General features: G+C 36.4%; 5 non-coding genes and 1 pseudogene across 6 annotated transcripts; 2 read left to right on the top strand and 4 right to left on the bottom strand.

Moving 5' to 3' along the window:
- Window positions 1-1,711: 1,711 nt before the first annotated feature.
- LOC123419999 lies at window positions 1,712-19,632 on the bottom strand (annotated as a pseudogene). The gene has a single exon (XR_006618805.1). The product of XR_006618805.1 is annotated as a DNA-directed RNA polymerase subunit beta-like (transcript).
- Window positions 13,533-13,603, top strand: TRNAC-GCA. The gene has a single exon. It is a non-coding gene; the product is annotated as a tRNA-Cys (tRNA).
- TRNAD-GUC lies at window positions 16,016-16,089 on the bottom strand. The gene has a single exon. It is a non-coding gene; the product is annotated as a tRNA-Asp (tRNA).
- On the bottom strand, window positions 16,448-16,529 carry TRNAY-GUA. The gene has a single exon. It is a non-coding gene; the product is annotated as a tRNA-Tyr (tRNA).
- Window positions 17,180-17,251, bottom strand: TRNAT-GGU. The gene has a single exon. It is a non-coding gene; the product is annotated as a tRNA-Thr (tRNA).
- On the top strand, window positions 19,215-19,288 carry TRNAM-CAU. Its single transcript has one exon. It is a non-coding gene; the product is annotated as a tRNA-Met (tRNA).
- Window positions 19,633-19,708: the final 76 nt, after the last annotated feature.

The raw sequence follows: 19,708 nt of genomic DNA, 5'->3' as shown, positions 1-19,708 counted from the left end.
ATATATAATATAATATCAATATCCTATATACATTTGTTTCTTCTATTTTGTTTGCATATTTTCTCATTTTCTATTGAATCGGATTCTAAAATCATTGCTTAAAGTGGAAACCCGCATAAAAGAGGACTCCACTTATAGATATTAAGGATATTTATTATAGTATAGATCTAGCCTGACTCCACCCTCCTTAATGCATATATACTTTGAAAATTCCATAATATAGTCTATTCTATTCTCTCTCCTACAACTCTAGGCTATATATTCATACGCATTTCTAACTATTGCAACCAAGCAGATTATCTGGAACCATGCATGAATTGAGCTAAGCTGAAAAAAAAAATACTATATTCCAAAACTAGTCAATTCAATGATGACCCTCCATGGATTCACCTATATAGGCTGCGGCTAATGTTGCAAAAATAAGAGCTTGAATACCGCTTGTAAATAATCCAAGAAACATGACCGGTATAGGGATTACTAAGGGGACTAAAGAAACAAGAACAACAACGACTAATTCATCCGCCAATATATTCCCGAAAAGTCGAAAGCTAAGCGATAATGGTTTTGTGAAATCTTCTAGGATGTTAATTGGTAAAAGGATTGGGGTTGGTTTAATATATTTCTCGAAATAGCTCAATCCTTTTTTGCTAAGACCAGCATAAAAATATGCCGCTGACGTGAGTAAAGCTAAAGCAACAGTAGTATTTATATCATTCGTGGGCGCTGCTAATTCCCCATGGGGTAACTCTATAATTTTCCAAGGTAAAAGAGCACCCGACCAATTTGAAACAAAAATAAAAAGGAACATAGTTCCAATAAAGGGAACCCAGGGACCATATTCTTCTCCAATCTGAGTTTTGCTCAAGTCTCGAATAAACTCAAGGACATATTCAAAAAAATTCTGCCCGTCGGTCGGGATGGTTTGTGGATTCCGAACAGCTATGACAACTGAACCTAGCAAGATAGTAATTACGACCCAAGAAGTGATGAGTACCTGGGCATGAATTTGAAAACCTCCTATTTGCCAATAGAAGTGTTGGCCTACTTCTACACCCGATATATCGTATAACCCCTTGAGTGTTTTAATGGAACAAGGTATAATATTCATATTGTCCTCTGATAAAAATTGAACTTCAAAAAAGGAATTCTTTTGATTCAACCATCTCTTTCTCAACTCAGCAACTTGAACTATTAATTTGATATTTAGGATACCAAGAAAGCACATCAGATCATAATATATATCAATACCCTCTAATATATATCAATATTCCCCTTCTTTTTTCTATGCAAAACAAATTCTATGCAAAAAAAGATATAGTAAGTCATTCCATAAATCTACGCAGTTGTCCAAGAATTCACTATATATTCTTAATCAACGATTTCTTATATAGAGAGAACGGCCCTCACAAATTGAAAATACTAATTTGTTAAGAATCAATCGAATTGAAGTCATAGTGTCATCGTTGGCTGGAATCGATATATTCGCGAGATCCGGGTCACAATTTGTATCGACTAAAGAAATAGTAGGAATTCCCAAAATGGCACATTCCCGAAGAGCTATATACTCTTTTTGCTGATCAAGGACGATCACAATGTCTGGCAATCTCGTCATATATTTGATCCCGCCGAGATACCTTTGTAAGGTAGATAATTTTCTCTTCAAGATTGCCACATCTCTTTTTGGGAGATGGTGGAATTTTCCCATTTTTTCTTCCGCTCTTAAGTCTCTAAATTGAGAAAGTCTAGTTTTCGTAATCGACCAATTCGTTAACATACCACTGAACCACTTTTTATTAACATAATGACAACGAGCCCTTATTGCAGCTGATGCTACTAAATCTGTTGCTCTTTTTTTGGTACCAACAATTAAGAAACTTTTTCCCTGACTTGCTGCATCAAAAACTAAATCACAAGCTTCTGATAAAAAACGGGCCGTTCTAGCGAGATTTATAATATGAGTACCTTTACGCTTTGCCGAAATGTAAGGGGCCATTTTAGGATTCCATTTCTTAATACCATGACCAAAATGAACTCCTGCTTCTATCATCTCTTTCAAATTAATGTTCCAATATCTTCTTGTCATTTTTTCCACACTTCCTTTTTTTTTCATCCTAACATTCCATTACGGAATTTATTTCTTTTTGAAGATTAAGAAAGATCCGAAATAGCTTGAAATAAATAAAATAATAATTGTTCTGAGAGAACCTTGTACTAAGAGTTGGCCATTGATACATTGATACATGGTATAAACAAAACCTTAATTTAATGAATTAACTGACTTGTTTTACTTATTAAAATAAAAATCTTAAAAATCTAAAATTTAACCTGTTAGTGTTCTAAGTTCAAAAGTCTAGTAAAGTAAAAAATATGTTTTATGTATCCTTAGGGTTAAATGTTAAATGGGGGTTTTTATGTCTCATAAAAATTGTTTGTTACGTCAGAATCTGAAGAAACTAATTCTGTATGGAGAAACAAAAAATCTCTCATTTCCGACGCGAATAGATTTTTTTTTTTTATTTCGAAATAAAGGTTCTTGTCTTGTGGGGAACGATGCACAAATTTTTGGAATCCGGTACCAACAGGTATAATCCCCCCCAGAACTACGTTTTCTTTCAAGCCTTTCAACCAATCAATGCGACCTCGTAGGGCAGCTTTTGCTAAAACTCGAGCAGTTTCTTGAAAACTTGCTTCAGATATGAAACTTTGGGTATTCAGGGAAGCCCTTGTTATTCCCAATAAGATTGCCCGATAATAGATCGATTCATCCAAAGCTCGCCCTGCTCGTTCCGCTCGCAATAGTCCGATTAATTCCCCAGGCGAAAAAACATTAGACATTCCATCTTCGGAAACCCGCACTTTTGATGTTACTTGGCGTATAATAATCTCTATATGTCTATTATGGATCTGTACCCCTTGGGATCGATAAACCTTTTGGATTTTATTAACCAAAGAAATACGACTTTGGGCTATGGTTAGCTCAGCTCCAATCAAGAATCCCCAAGGGACCCCAAGAATTCTTGGTATACGCTCATTCCAATCCTCAATTCTCCTTTCGAGATTGGGGGATAATGAATCAATTGAACGCGCTTCAAAGATTTGTTCCACTTTTGGAAGACCTTGCGTTATGTCACTAGATCTCGATTTTTCATATATAAACGTAACTAACCTATCTCCCTTGTAAAGGATTTCTCCATAATGACCATTAACAGTTGCTCCTGTAGTGGCCAAATAAGGTTTAGCTGCTCTTATAACAAAGGAATCCATATTTACACTGAAAATTTGACCAGATTTTTTTATGTGCGATTTAAATAGACATACATTTTCACAAATAAATTGTCCAAGGTGAATTATTGCCAATGTCTCTTCCCAAGAATCATGATGGACAAAGTGACAATTCAAAAGGAATGGATCCAACATTATGTTACTATCGAAATTGGAAATCCTTTTATTTTCATCTATTAAAGAGTATTTAAGTTCTTGAAGTACTTGGAAGGTTTGTTTCAAATTGTCAACGAACAAATATTTTTTTAGCAGGATTTTATTATGCGTTAGTAAATAGTAAGATGAAGAAAAATGCGATATACTAGCTACAATAGCCCCTAAGGGCCCAAAAATTTCTAGAATAGGAATTCTAGGATTCCATTCTTTTATCGCATTGGGATGTTTTGAATTCTTGAATAAACCAATTCGAGAACAGTTGGATGCCGACAAAATCATCAAAGATTGGTATTCTTTATTTCGATTCAACAAAGTGCCAATAGCTTCTTGATGTTGGCTAAGTGATTCAATCTTCGCCTTGGAATAAAAAGAATTGCTATTGGCGCGATCTAACCTATTATGGGGAGTCGGTCCTCCACTTGTCCTATCATACCTTTTTCGTGTATACGAAATAGTGGACTTGACTAACTCAATTCTTAGGAAATCGCGAATAAGATCATTTGCTCTTACCTCAACAAGGGAAGCACCAGCCTTTTCTTTTTCTTCTTGTTCCCAATTCACTACTAAGCAAGTTCTAACAAATTGACTATTTGTGTGATAAATTCTTTGAGTTAACTTGCTATTTTCATGATAAATAAAATTGACAAGTCGAATTTGGAGATTATTTTCTTCTTGCAAGAGATCCTGCGGGAAAAGTGTTGCTAAATTTCTTCCTTCGTCCATTTCATATGCCACTGTAGGGCGAACGGAAACAAAATACTTTTCCTTGCTCTTGAGAATTTTTTTCCGTTGAACATAGACCCAATTTTTCTTTTTTTTTGATTCCTTAGAATCTTTTTTTTGTCTTTCTGGCGGTATCAAACACCCACCTAATATCTTATCTGCCTCTTCAGGAAAATGAATATCTCCGGAAAATATTTTGAGTTCCGTATGGCTTTTTTTTCTCTTCACTCGGACCAGTCCGCCTAGTCCACTTCTTGTATTTTTTGTGAGTTGTGTATCCACTCCAATAATACTATTGTCAAGTATCTTTAGGGATGAAGATCTCGGCAAGATATGAAGTTCTTGAAGAATGAAAAAAAACCGATCTACTTCTTTTTGGTATTTTAGACTAAATTCTTTTGTTCCTCGATGCTCAATCAAACCCTCTTTTTTTAAGATGGAATCTTCCTCTGGGCTCTCGTATTCGTCCTCTGAGTCTTCTTCTGAGTCTTCCTCTAAAGTACCATATTTTTCCTCGCCGCTTTCCCCGGGGCTGCCATATTCGTCTTCTGAGTCTTCTTCTAAAGTTCCATATTCGTCCTCTTGGGTCCTATATTTGCTCTCTGGGTTCCCATATTCCTCTTCTGAGTCTTTCTCTAAAGTCCTATATTCGTTCTCTGGGTTCCCATATTTGTTTTCTGGGCTCCCATATTCGTTTTCTAGGGTTTCATATTCGTATTCGTCTTCTAGGATTCCATATTTAGATTCTTCTAGGGTTTCATATTCGTCCTCTCGGGTCCTGTATTCGTGTTCTAGGGTCTCATATTCCTCTTCTGAGTCTTCCGCTCGAGTCCTATATTCTTCTTCTAGGGTCCTATATCTAAATTTAACAATTCCTGAACCCTTTTTATCTTTTCTGTATCGGGGATCGTCAAAATAAGCAAAAATAGTATTTCTACGTAAAACACCCATAAAGGGGATTTCAATCGAAATCCCAAAACAGGATATTAGTTCTTTCTCTTGTTCTTGATGATATTGTAATGGAATGACGAACCTATTTCTTCGCTTTTTCGCCAACAAATCTGAATTATCTTGAAAAATAGAAGGATAGATCAAATTCCAATGGCCATTGGACATGATTCGATCCGACGTTGAATAATCAAGAATTTCCCTATCTTTTTTACCATAAGTATTCATTTGATCTTGATCCTTGTGGAGTGAAAAAGACGCTATACTGGATCTGCACATACTTACGGATAATATCCATAAATGGCTTGTTTTTGGTAATCGACGAAGATTACCATATTGATATTCGGGCGCATGGTAAACATCAGTACTCCAGTGCATTTCGCCGTCTGATTCAGAATAAATATGCTTTTGTACCCTTTCTTTAAAATGTAAAGTGGACGTTCCGGCACGAATCTCCGCAATTACTTGTTCAGATTTTACATATTGATCATTTTGCACTAGAATCAAGCTTTTTGAGGGAATATTCACACTATATAGAATATCTTGACTCTGAATAGTTACATGCAAGTCTATATAACATAGAAAAGCAGGCTGTCCATGACGGGTACGTGTGGGGTGAACCAAATTCTCATTGAATTGGATTTTTCCATTCGAAGGGGATCGTACAAGGTCGGCAGTACCCCCTGTGAATACTCCGCCAGTATGAAAAGTTCTTAATGTTAGTTGAGTCCCTGGCTCCCCAATTGATTGACCCGCAATAATACCTACGGCTTCTCCCAATTCCACCAGATCACTATGAGTAGGACTCCGGCCATAGCATAATTGACAGATCCAAGAAGTGCTTCGGCAAGTAAAGGGGGTTCTAATATATATTGGTTGTGCTCGAAATGGTTGTGCTCGAAAGGCAGTTATGAATCGATTGACTAATCCAATTCCAATATCTTGATTTCGCGCGGCAATGCATCGTGAACCGATATATATATCGTCTGCTAATACACGACCAATTAGTGTTTGGACAAAAAGTTTTTCCGTCATCCCATTTTGAGGACTTACAGAAATACCTCGGATAGTACCACAATCTCTTCTACGCACAATAATATGTTGAACTACTTCAACAAGTCTACGTGTAAGATATCCAGCATCTGCTGTTCGTACAGCAGTATCTACAACCCCTTTGCGGGCTCCATAGCAGGAAATTATATATTCTGTCAAAGAAAGTCCCTCGCGTAAATTGCTTTGAATAGGTAAATCAATCATTTGTCCTTGAGGGTCCGACATTAATCCTCTCATACCTACTAATTGGTGTACTTGAGATGCATTTCCTCTGGCTCCTGAAAAAGACATTAGATAGACTGGATTAGAAGGATCCGTTATCCGAAAATTTGAATTCATTTCTTGTTTCAAATATTCACTTGTCGCATACCATATCTCAACAGATTGGCGTAATTTTTCTACCGCGTGTACAGCCCCATAATAATAGTGTTTCTCCAAAAGAAAACTCTGTTGTTCCGCGTCTTGGACTAACCATCCCTTAGAGGGTATTGTTAAAAGATCCTCGATTCCTAACGAAATCGATGTAGTAGTGGCTTGATAGAAGCCCAGAGTCTTTAGTTGATCCAGTATATGGGATGTATATCCCATTCCAAAATGATCTATTAATCTGCTAATAAGTCGTTTCATACCAGTTCCGTCTATCTCTTTATTATGAAAGACCAGATTGGCCCGTTCCGCCATACATAAGTACCCCCTTTTCGGCTGAGTAGGATTCGACAATTGCTGAGTAGGATTCGACAATGGGCCTGAGTCAGTGATTCGAAAATTTAATTAACTTAATTGCCTCAATCTCAATCTGGATTCGCGTGGCAAATAATGATGATACTAGGGAAATCGGAATGCCCCCCGAAAGCAAAGGGGAGGGGCATCGCCGAATCTAACTTTCTTGTTTAGGTAGTGTATGAATAGGCCTGACTAAATCCTTGTACGGCTTCCTCTATTTCTCTATAAAAAGAAATATGACCAAGAGTGGTTCGAATGTATATCGAACGAATTTCTTTTTTTCTATTTCCCATTATTAGATAGTGAGCATAAATCTCATGATAAGTCCCCAAAGATTCATATTGAATTTCAATCGGAACTTCTCTTGACCCAATGACGCGTTGATCCAGGTTCCATCGTAGCCACAAGGGACTATCTAAACTGATTAGTTTTTGTCTATAAGCTCCCAGTGCATCATAAGAACTAGAAAAATGGGGTTCTTTATCTTTCCTATACTTAGAATTATTATTATTGTAATTGACTTTTAAATTTGGATAGTTTCTGAAACTATTATATCTATTTGCACAAATACCTCGACGCTTTCCAATTGTTAATACATAAAGCCCGATAAGCATGTCTTGGGTTGGTACGCAAATAGGATCCCCAATAGCAGGAGATAAGAGATTCATATGAGAAAACATAAGTAAACGGGCTTCCGCCTGAGCTTCCAAGGATAAAGGTAGATGAACAGCCATTTGATCTCCATCAAAGTCTGCATTGAAACCCTTACACACTAATGGGTGTAAAGAAATAGTACGCCCCTCTACTAAAGTGGGTTGAAAGGCCTGTATGCCTAATCTATGCAGAGTAGGTGCTCTATTTAACAGTACAGGATGTCCCCGCATAACTTCTTGAAGTATTTCCCATACAATGGGTTCCTTTTCCCAAATTTTCCTTTTAGCAATCCTGACATTAGAAGTGGCGCGTTTCGTGATTAAATCGCGAATTACAAATAGCTGAAAAAGCTTTATTGCTATCTCTAGAGGTAATCCACATTGATGTAATGAAAGCGAAGGACCCACAACAATGACAGAACGCCCCGAGTAATCGACCCGTTTCCCAAGCAGAGTCTCGCGAAACCTTCCCTCTTTACCTTCAATTACATCTGAAAGTGATTTGTATACTTTATTGTGACCATCCCTCGTCGGTTGCCCGCGGGACCCACTATCAAGAAGTGTATCCACGGCTTCTTGTACCAATTTTTCCTGGCACATTACTAAATCTGCTGGCGCTAATTCACTTCTTTTTAATAGATAGGCAAGATTGTTGTTCCGACGGATAACTCTCTTATAAAGTTCATTAATGTCTGAAGTCACTACTTTATCTCCAGACCTATAAACAATAGGTCTCAATTCGGGAGGAAGAACCGGTAATAAGCACAAAACCATCCATTCTGGTTCTACATTTGTTTGAATAAAATGTTTCGCCAATTGCATGCGTCTAATCAAAAAAACTTTTCTTATTCGTCTTTTTCTATCTTCCCACTCATCTCCACTATACCCCTCGTCTTCTAATTCCTTCCATTCGACCAAAGAATTCTCTATAATAATTCGCAAATCCAAATCTGCTAATTGTTCTCTAATAGCACCTGCTCCTGTCGCAATTTCCCGATTTCGAAATGTTGCAAAGCCTGGGGTAGAAAAAAAGGGAGAAATGCTGTGGTTACAGGATGCAATTTCCTCTTCGAATAAACCTCGTAATCGTAAAAAAGTGGGTTTTTTAGTGCTGGGCCTAGCAAAAGAGAAATCGCCGTATACTAGGCCCTCCAACTTCTTAAGAGGTTTATCTAAAAGATTCGCGATATAACTAGGAAGACCTTTCAAATACCACACATGAGTCACGGGACATGCGAGTTTGATGTATCCCATTTGATATCTTCGTATCCGAGAATCCACAAATTCTACCCCGCATTTTTGGCAAAATCTTTCGTCTTCGTTTTCAGCTCCGCTCGCTCGAGAATTGCCACAACCGCAAATCCCGCTTTTTATGGGTCCAAAGATTCTTTCGCAAAACAATCCATCTTTTTCTGGTTTATCGGTTTTATAATGAAAAGTAGAGGGCCTTGTGACTTCGCCAACGGCTTCTCCATTAGGTAGGTTTTTGTTAGCCCAAGCCTTTATTTGTTGAGGGGAAACGAGTCCAATTTGAAGTTGTTGATGTTTATATTGGTCAATCATAAAATAGAAATAAGAAAAGAATTTATATTTATTCCGATCAAACTTCCTCCCTATTAACCTGGAAGTTCTTTTCAGATACAAGGAAATGATTCAGTTCTAGAGCCAAAGATCGTAGTTCTCGAACGAGCACTCGAAAAGATTCTGGAGGATCCTCATGATTAGGTATTCTTTTTCCCCAGATCGTAGCATTAAGTATTTCTTGGCGAGCTATAAGATGGTCAGATTTATAAGTAAGTATCTCTTGTAAAATATGAGCAACACCAAATCCTTCTAAAGCCCAAACTTCCATTTCTCCTACTCGTTGTCCCCCTTGCTTGGCTCTTCCTCTAACCGGTTGTTGTGTAACAAGTGAGTAGGGCCCAGTAGAACGCCCATGAATTTTCTCATCAACTTGATGAATTAATTTTAAGATATAGGACTTCCCTATTAGAACAGGTTGCTCAAAGGGGTCGCCTGTTCTTCCATCAAATATTCTGCTTTTTCCCGGGTACTCGGGTTCAAATACCCATGGATTTTTTGTTTCTTTACTGGCTTCATATAATTCTGAAAACACAAGTTTTCTTGAAGCCTCTTGCTCATATCTCTCATCAAAGGGTGCTATTCTATAATGTTTCTTTAGCAGATCCCCCGCTAATCCGAGCGAGCTTTCAAATATTTGTCCCACATTCATTCGGGAGGGTACTCCTAAGGGATTGAAGACCATATCAACGGGTGTTCCATCTTGCAAATAGGGCATATCTTGCCTAGGCAAAATTTTGGAAATGATCCCTTTATTCCCATGTCTTCCGGCTACTTTATCCCCAACTTTGATTTCACGTTTCTGTAAAATATACACGAACCATTATGTCGAGGGGGTCCCTTTGGATCCATTTCACATCGATAACGCGCCCTCTTCCACCTATAGGTAATTTCAGAGAAGTTTCTTTTGAAGTGGAAACCTCAAGGCCGAATATGGCCCGTAATAATCCAGCTTCTGCGATATATGATGATTCGCTCGCTATCTGAGGCGTTAATTTACCTACTAAAATATCACCAGTTTCTACCCAGGATCCCAACCTAACAACTCCATTTTTGTCCAAATTGCGGAGTAAATGTTCTTCTAGATGTGGTATTTCTTTAGTGATTTTTTCAGCGGAGCCCTGGCTTGTCGTATCCGTCTGAATTTCATATTTCCGGATGTGAAAAGAGGTATAAATATCCTCATATACCAAACGTTCGCTAATTAGTACTGCGTCTTCAAAATTGTAACCTTCCCATGGCATATAAGCTACTAATACGTTTTTTCCTAAAGCAAGTTCCCCCCCAACTGTAGCAGCTCCTTCTGCTAAAATTTGTCCTTTTTTAATGGATTTACCCCGTGGAACCCGAGGTTTTTGGTGCATACAAGTATTTTTGTTAGAGCGACGGTGGTTAACTAAAGGAATACTTATAGTCTTCCCACTACTTGATAAAAGTATCTTATGACTATCAGTAGAAATGATCTTTCCCTCGCGTTCGGCTATAACGGAAACCCTCGAATCTAGAGCTGTTTGGCGTTCCAATCCAGTTCCAACAATGCATTTCTCGGACCGAGAAAGTGGAACTGCTTGGCGCTGCATATTAGAACTCATTAAAGCCCGATTCGCATCATTGTGCTCAATAAAAGGAATGAGAGAACCCCCAATAGAAAAATATTGGAAAGGAAAAATACTTCTAACATGAATCTGTTCCCATGCAATAGTCAAGAATTCTTGGCGGTATCTAGCTGGAACAACCTGTTCTTCCTGAATACCTTGATTCAAGGACAAAGAATTTCCTGCTGCTATCATATAATACTCATCTCTATTTGGTGATAGATAAACCACCTGTCTCTCTTTTTTTTCTTTTGCTTTCTCAGCAGATATTTCATAAAACGGACTCTCTATAGATCCCCACAAGTGATCAATTCTCGCATGAATTGCTAAGGATCCAGTAAGTCCAACATTGATTCCTTCAGACGTGTCAATTGGACAAATACGCCCATAGTGACTCGGATGAATATCTCGGCTCCGAAAACTTGCGGTTCTCCCCGTCAACCCTCCAGGACCTAAACAACTCACTTTTCGCCCATGAACAGTTTGTGTCAATGGATTCGTTTGATCAAAAACTTGAGATAATGGGTATGTGCCAAAAAAGGTCTCATAAGTAGTTATTAATAAAATTGAAGTTGAAGTTGGAGTTACCAAAGTTTGGGGAGTCGGTTTCGATTGACGTATGAATACTCTACGAATAGTTTTTTGAACTGCATGTTGTAAACGACCAAGAGCCAATCCGAATTGATCTTGTAACAGATCCGCAACCGAACGAATACGTTTATTTTTCAAGTGATTCATATCGTCATCGTCAAGTATACCCGTTCCAAATTTCATTCCAATCAAATGATCCGTAGCGGCCAATACATCTCGTGGTAACAAGAATGTATTGTTCTGAGGTATATCAAGATTAAGTCTCCGATTCATATTTCGTCGACCAATCCTTCCTAATTCACATTTTTGTTGAAAAAATTTCTTTTGTAATTCCTCGCATAAGGACTCCGAAAATACCAGGTCCCCACCTACACAAGCAAATTGTTGATAAAACTCCAAAATAGCTTTTTCTTTTGACTCAATCCTCTTCTTCTCCTTAGCATTCGGGAAAGACAAGAAAATTTCAGGGTAGGAAACATTATCTAGAATTTCTCTTAGATTCGAACCCATAGCTGATGATAGAACTAGAATAGATATCTTTTGTTTTCTACTCACGCGAGCCCATATCCTTTCTTTTTTATCAATTGCTAATTCCGATCTCCCTCCCCAATCTGATATTATAGTCCCGGTGTAGATAGAAATTCCCTTATGATCTAATTCCGAGCGGTAGTAAATACCAGGACTTAGCAATATTTGATTGATCACAATTCGGTATATTCCATTTATAATAAAGGTTCCTAAGGAATTCATTATAGGAATGTTTCCGATAGAAATGGTTTGCTTTTGCACATCGAAACCAAAAATTAATCTCGCAGATACATATAATTCGGAAGAATAGGTGAGTGATTCATACACAGCATCTCTTTCTTTTATCGAGGGTTCTAGCAATTGATATCCTTTCGCAAATAATTGAAATGCAATTTCGTGATCTGGATCTTTAATTGTTGGAAACTTGTCAAGTTCTTCTGCCAAGGCTTGATTAATGAACCTAAAAAATCCCTCGAATTGGATCTGACTAAATCCGGGTATTGTGGACATTCCCTCGTTTCCATTCCGGAGCATCTTAATCTTAAGTTTCCTGTTTATCAAAGAAAAATTCCATTATCAGCTCACTCTTCATCAATCCCTACGGATTGATCTAGCAATCATGGAATCTATATTCTGTTTACTGAATCACATGAAATTCTAGGGAACTCCACATACGTATTTCATATATGTATTTCATACATATGAATAGAGACCATTTCGACGAAAATTCTAGTTTACCAGGGGTACAAATGAAATGAAAATGAATTGCTAAAATATTCCTACAAAAAAAATTATGCCACTTATACTTTATAATATTCTAATCAGATTGAATGGCAAAGATTTCTCATTTTATCCCCTTTCTATGAATGTAATAAAGCCGTAATATAATACACTAGAAAGTTTTACTTTACTTCGATTTAGAATAGCGTGCTTACTTTAATTTCTAAAAATAATTTGAGGGTTCTTTTTTATTTCGGATCGGAGTAGTATAATTGCTAGAAAATTAAGTATTTCATTGTGGAATTCTAAAATAAAGTAAGTCCCTTTTTTAAGTACATGCCAATCTAATTATCCACCTCTCCCCATATCCATGCTTTTCTTTTATCGTAATTTCACTTGGGTAGGCCAAGATAGTCAGGTTATACTCTAATATCAGAGCAAATTTCCTTTTTTTATTCAAGATATTTAATTTAATACTTTGAAAAATTAAAGCACGATTCCCCATAGAGATATGTACATAAAGGGGATCTTTGGATAATAATGCTGCTCGGACCTAAAGTTCACCTATACACGGATTAAGCATAAAGCCATAATATTTTATTATGCCATTGAAATTGAAGGGGGGGAGATAATACCGATTTAAGAGTAGTTCACTACTGCAATTCAAAAAAGAAAGAGAATTCTAGTTAATGGTTCCAATTTGTTCTGAATTTTGCAGCCTGTGACTAGAAATCCACTTTTCTTCTTTTTCATCTCAATAGAAAGAAATGGGAAGTTTTATTGTGTTAGCAATGTATGTTTTAAGATAGAATCTATCGAGGAGAATAATCGAAACTGGATCAAAAAAAGCAGGAGTATCTTTTTTGAAAAAGATTGGAAAAAAGTAAGTTTAATTATATTCAAAATAAAAGAAAGGGGCTTTTCGTAAGAAAACGTGGATGAATACTTGCTGTTTTCTAGATTTTCGATCGGATTTTTTGGCGGCATGGCCAAGCGGTAAGGCAGGGGACTGCAAATCCTTTATCCCCAGTTCAAATCTGGGTGCCGCCTGATCAATAAAATACTTAGGTTTTCTAGTACTGATCGAATTCAATCAATTTTTACTTCGCATAAGTTCGGGCAAGAGAGTAACTAAGCCTGCCGATACTGGGTTTAGAGAAACCATACCATAGTTCTATCCTTAAACTAGGGTTAGGGTTTGTTTTGGCGGTAGTGGCCAAAATGGTTATCAATAGGGGTGAGGTAGTGTTTCCTTATTCTTTTATTATATGAATTTGAATTGGTTCTTAATTGATTCGATTTGAGAATTTTTAAATACGAGGATAAGATGTCAGAAATCTTGGTATCCAAAGAAAGGTCCCTAAGGGGCATTCTTCTCTTTTTCAATCTAAGATTCCAGAAGGGACTCCACGAAAGAATATCAAGACTTCCTAATTATCATACATTTTTTTATCGTACATCTTATGTGACCTACATACACTAGAGTAACAAAAGGAATAAAAAATCTTCCTATTCCCGCTTCTTCTATTCAGGACATCATTCCCGTACTCTTTCTTTTTTAAGGTAAGGAAAAAAGGGCTTTATAGTATCGTATTTTTAATGCTCTCTAATTCTACAAGAATTCCTATAAGAATTTGTTAGGAGTAAATTCCTTGAACTGATTGATCCATGGCCTTAGGGCAGAAGCCCTTTTTGACTCTGTACCCTTGATTCCACTATGATTATTGATCAATAGTAGAATAATCCCTTCATAGAAATAGGAGACATAATTTAGATGGATATAGTAAGTCTCGCTTGGGCTGCTTTAATGGTAGTCTTTACATTTTCTCTTTCACTAGTAGTATGGGGAAGGAGTGGACTCTAGGGATACGATACTACTAATTGATTAAGTAATCAAATTGTTGTATCAATTCTTTTTTTAATTGATCGTTTTGCATTAATTATTTTGTCAAACGTTATTCTTTAATCTTTTTCTTTAGTTTTGTTTCACTCCTGTAAGAAACTCTTGTATTGTAAGAAAGAGCCATTATACCAATTAAGAATTTCTACTAGAAATGACTAATGGTTAAAAAAAGTTCTATACATAAGAAAATTAGACTTTCTTCCACGGAACTATTCACGGCATATCACACATTTTCCATTTGTTTTATACTCTTTCTTTATTCTTAGAATAATTTTTATTCTCTTTTGAAGCATCTCGCGGGATATTTAAGCATGAAAGATTCGCTGGTTTTTTCCTTTTACTTTTTACTATAGTCTATTCTTATATTATTTTTCTTTCCTTCCATGGATTCTTTGGTCAAGAATTGTCTTCGATTTTTTTATTTTGACCTGATTGAAATTAAGTGGATGCAATGAAAAAAGAAATTGAATTAGACTACTTAACTATTTCAATCTACTAATCTATTCTATGTAGATTCAAAGATAATATAATAGAAAGACTCTAAAGTGTCGTAGAAAAAACTATATGTAGTTCTTTCTACCACACTTTAAGATTCCAACCAGATCCTTTCATTTAAGACTTGGATTTTTTTTATTTAATCCCTTTTTCATTTCTTCAATGATTAATTGGAATTCCACTTAATTATTTTGGCTGACTGTTTTTACATAAATAATAAGTAAAAAAGAAGTAGGAATTAGAATGAACAGTGCAGTAGCAATAAATGCGAGAATATTGACTTCCATAACCTCTTTATTTTTTATTTTCACAATAACTCGGGATGTAATCCCATGGAGAGGAAAAAGGGGTATCTTGTAAATTCAAGGGTAGGGCTTGCATTCTGATAATACTGAATCAATTCAATATTATGAATATCGGATCTATCAAATCAATTCATGGATGAGAGTTATATAGTATAACATAGGAAGATCCTATATCCATACTAAGACCAAAATGGGTTTTTTGATTGGATTAGGAATTCCCTCTTTTTTAATCCTTTTTTTTCTACTTTTTCTTTTCTATATCTCTAACCCACGAGCTTTCTTAATCTTATACAATTTCTCTTCCTTTTTCTTATAGTTATACATACAATTATGTATGTATTATATGAGCAACTTTCTATGGGTCACATAGACATCCAAATAAGCAGTAGAAGTGAGATGGGGAAAAGAGGTCTGAAATAAAAAGGGAATACAATTTATGTATGGATTCCGGTAAAATACCGGTACTCTATTCCATAACAGTGGAATAGGAAATTAAGATGAGGATGGTATCATCATAAAGAAAGATAGAGTAATATCCTAAAATTCTACTAATCCACATATCGTATGTGTGTCTTTCTTTATCTTTATCGATCGGGAGTAGTGAAAAAAATTCCTATACTCCTTCCCTCCCTCTTTAATGAGAGATGCAAAATAAAAAAGTGAAGTAAGGGTGCCCTATGGGTATTTGATCTTGCTCCCTGCCCCTTTTTTTTCATGGAAAAAGGAAATATGAATTTCTCCATTCATTGAACCCTAGTTCGGGACTGACGGGGCTCGAACCCGCAGCTTCCGCCTTGACAGGGCGGTGCTCTGACCAATTGAACTACAATCCCCGCGGGGTGTATGGCATACCCATTCTTAAATAGAACCATAAGAAGATTCGATTCGTCTGTCGTACTCTAAGAAATAGACGAATCATATACTACATACCCACATATTAATATTATATTATACGTGGGTATAGTGAGAGTGACATAACTAGTATGTCGTGATTTTTTATCACTAAAAATGGATAATAATCCACCCTTCAACAAGAAAAACTCTTTTGTTTGTAAGAAAGGAATGAGAGAGATATGGATTAGAAAAAAAAATCCCCTTTTTTATTTCTCTTTTATTTCTATAGATCAGACATTTTATTTTATGGGAGAAAAACAAAAGGATTTAGTTCATATTCACGAAGCCCTAGATTTTTGGGCCGAGCTGGATTTGAACCAGCGTAGACATTGTCAACGAATTTACAGTCCGTCCCCATTAACCACTCGGGCATCGACCCAGGAAGAATTTATTCTAGGGTTTTTGCTAATCTATGATTAACCTCCTTTCATAATACTCCCTACCCCCAGGGGAAGTCGAATCCCCGCTGCCTCCTTGAAAGAGAGATGTCCTGAACCACTAGACGATAGGGGCATCACTAGACGATAGGGCCATATACAACCGCTCGTGATTATACTATAATCATAGTATGAGCAGTTTTTTTGAATTGTCAATATACTCGAAAAGTATAACTAGATCCAAAGCAAAGAGTTTTTCTAACTTTTCTGCTATGTTTTCATCTAGGATTTTTTTAGTTGATGGTTAGATTAATTCATGGATCATCCTCTACCTTTTAGGGAAATTCATTTTAAATGTATAGAATAAGAATGGATTACTAAAAGGGATTCTAGATTAGTTCAGTACAGGTAGTTATTTTATTGATCTAAGATAAGATGAAAAAGAGTCCAATTTTTTTTTTATTTCCATTCCGTGCTTCATTTAGTGTTCAGACCAAAAATGCATTCATCCCGCACTAAGTCATAAAATTCTCTAAAGAGAAAGCTTCAAAAACAAAGAAAAAAGCGAATCAATTTAGTAGAAAAGTACTCTATCAGATTCGAACCAATGACTTACGTCTTAGCACGAGATTACTCTACCACTAATTTAAAAAGCCCTTTATCGGATTTGAACCGATGACTTATGCCTTACCATGGCATTACTCTACCACTGAGTTAAAAGGGCTTTTTATTTAATTCAAAAATTTGCCACTTTGATTTCCCATTATGGGTCTACTGCATAATGTACATATTATATATATATAATATATAGAGATATAGAGAGAGACATTATGTATAGATTGTATATGTATTGATATCTTGAGAGCTCAAAATAAAATTAAGAAAAAAAAACATACCCAACTCTTCTTGGTTCATGGTTTTCCGTTTCCGAAGGCTAGTAAAATAGGCGGATTCTGGAACCCCAAGGATTCAATGGTATATGGAAAATATAAGATTTCCAATCCTAGCGGGAAAAGGCAGGGAACAGATACCCAATAGGATAGGATCCTTGGGAGGAACTTTTGGTAATGGCCTTGATCCTCTATGCTATTTTTTATGTGTTCTTAGTTCTATTGAACTTTTTTGATTCTTTTAAACAAGAATCTAATAAACTAGCATTGAGTCAGTGGAAAAAAGGAGAGAGAGGAAAGTGTTAAATGGAGAGAGTCGACTAATCATAGACTTTTAGGATCTTCTTTACATCAGGTAAATCTGTCAGCCCTGTCCGTTTTTTTCTTTAAGTTACGACTCTTTAAGTTACAACTCTTTGCTTCTTACTTCTATCAAGCCATAGGGAAAGTCTATGATGAATTTGGAAAACTCATCTCACTCTTACTCTATGGCTCGGACTTAATGGGGGAAGAAAACATCTTCTATAATTTCTTTTTTGTTCAATTCTGGACAAAAAAGAAAAGGAAAAAAGGAATTTATAGGGACAGTGTTACCCCCTATATCCCCTAGTTTATATTGTAGGAATAATAAAACAATTTAGCAGTCTGGCACACTTACGTCCTCGCAAAGTAAATAATGATTATTGTAGTCGTAACCGTAGAATAGGATAGGATCCTAATCAAAATAAATACATTTGGTTCAGGCGCTATTAGCAGGGTAAGAAGAGATTTATTTTACAGACCAGAGGGAGAGGGGCTATCTAAATCCTAAAGTAAAGGCGCGCGATCGAAGTAGAAGTACCAATGGCTCAGTGTCATGAACCTTCTCCATCTGATTCAATAAGGGGGAATTAGCCTCCTTGTCAAATGGCTATCCTTGACAAAGGGTACCATTTATACCATAATATACAATGTAGCGGGTATAGTTTAGTGGTAAAAGTGTGATTCGTTCTATTAATAACTGAATTTGAAATGATATACTTAAGGCATCCTTAAGTTTTTTTTTATATTCCGATGAAAACTTTAGTTCTTATAAAGGATTAAATCCTTTTCCTCTCAATAGCATATTGAGGAAGAATATACATTCTGGCGATTTGTACCCAAAAACTAATTTAAATTGCATCCAAAATAAAAATTGGATTATGATATGAGTACAGAGTCGCGAAGCATAATTTTGCATTGGATTTAAGTATTCCAATTTTGAAAATATGAGTAAAGGATCTATGGATGAAGATACAAAAAAGTTGATTTCCAATCGTAACTAAATCTTCTTTTGTTAAAGGATAAGGAAGCCAAATAGCTAAAAAACGATAGTTTTGGTTTACTAGAACCATCCGCATATTGTTTCAGCTCGGTGGAAACCCAATTCTTTTCCTCAGGATCTCTTGAATGAAATTAGGGAACGAAGTAAGTAGATTAGATGGATTTAGATAGAATTTCTATCTCCTACTCTATAAGGATCATCTAGAAAGCAGAGAGCTTTGGTTCCATTCAAATAGAAAAGCTGACATAGATGTTAAGTGGTGAGAATATCCATAAAGGAGCCGAATGAAATCAAAATTTCATGTTCGGTTTTGAATTAGAGACGTTAAAAATAATCAACCAACGTCGACTATAACCCCTAGCCTTCCAAGCTAACGATGCGGGTTCGATTCCCGCTACCCGCTCCATTCTGTATAAAAGGAGTATTCTATTTGTCTAGACATGTTAAAGGCTTGTATTCAAGCCTTTTTTGTCCACCAGTTTCTGGTACTACAGAGCGGAGTAGAGCAGTTTGGTAGCTCACGAGGCTCATAACCTTGAGGTCACGGGTTCGATTCCCGTCTCCGCACTTAGCAGTCTCTATAAAAGGAGTATTCTATTTCTCTAGATATGGTAGAGGGGCGTATCCAACCCTTTTTTATTCATTAGTTCCGGGCCCTAGAGGGCAAAATTGAGCAATTTGCGAAGCCACTTGCCTTCACAAAAAGAAGGCGCAAGGCTTCTCCCTACCTTGCAGAAAATAAAAATGAAATGAAAGGGACAGTCTACCTCTCCCTTCCTTTTAAAAACAGTTTGCCCGTTGTTTGTCTCAGTTAATACCCAATTTTGGGGCTCTGTTGGCTAGTTCTATTTCTGCCTCCGGAGCGCCCTCTTTTTTTGAGGGGGATGCAAAGGAAGGGTAAATATAGTAAGGGATACGGCACTAGACTAATACTTAATTAATACTTAATTTAATATAAGTAGTTAAACAATTAACTAGACTAAACTTT

The sequence above is a fragment of the Hordeum vulgare genome, unplaced genomic scaffold (assembly GCF_904849725.1).
Source record: "Hordeum vulgare subsp. vulgare unplaced genomic scaffold, MorexV3_pseudomolecules_assembly, whole genome shotgun sequence".
NCBI classification, from domain to species: Eukaryota; Viridiplantae; Streptophyta; class Magnoliopsida; order Poales; family Poaceae; genus Hordeum; species Hordeum vulgare.
The sequence above is the reverse complement of the archived record's forward strand: the minus strand, read 5'-3'. Positions and strand labels throughout refer to the sequence as shown.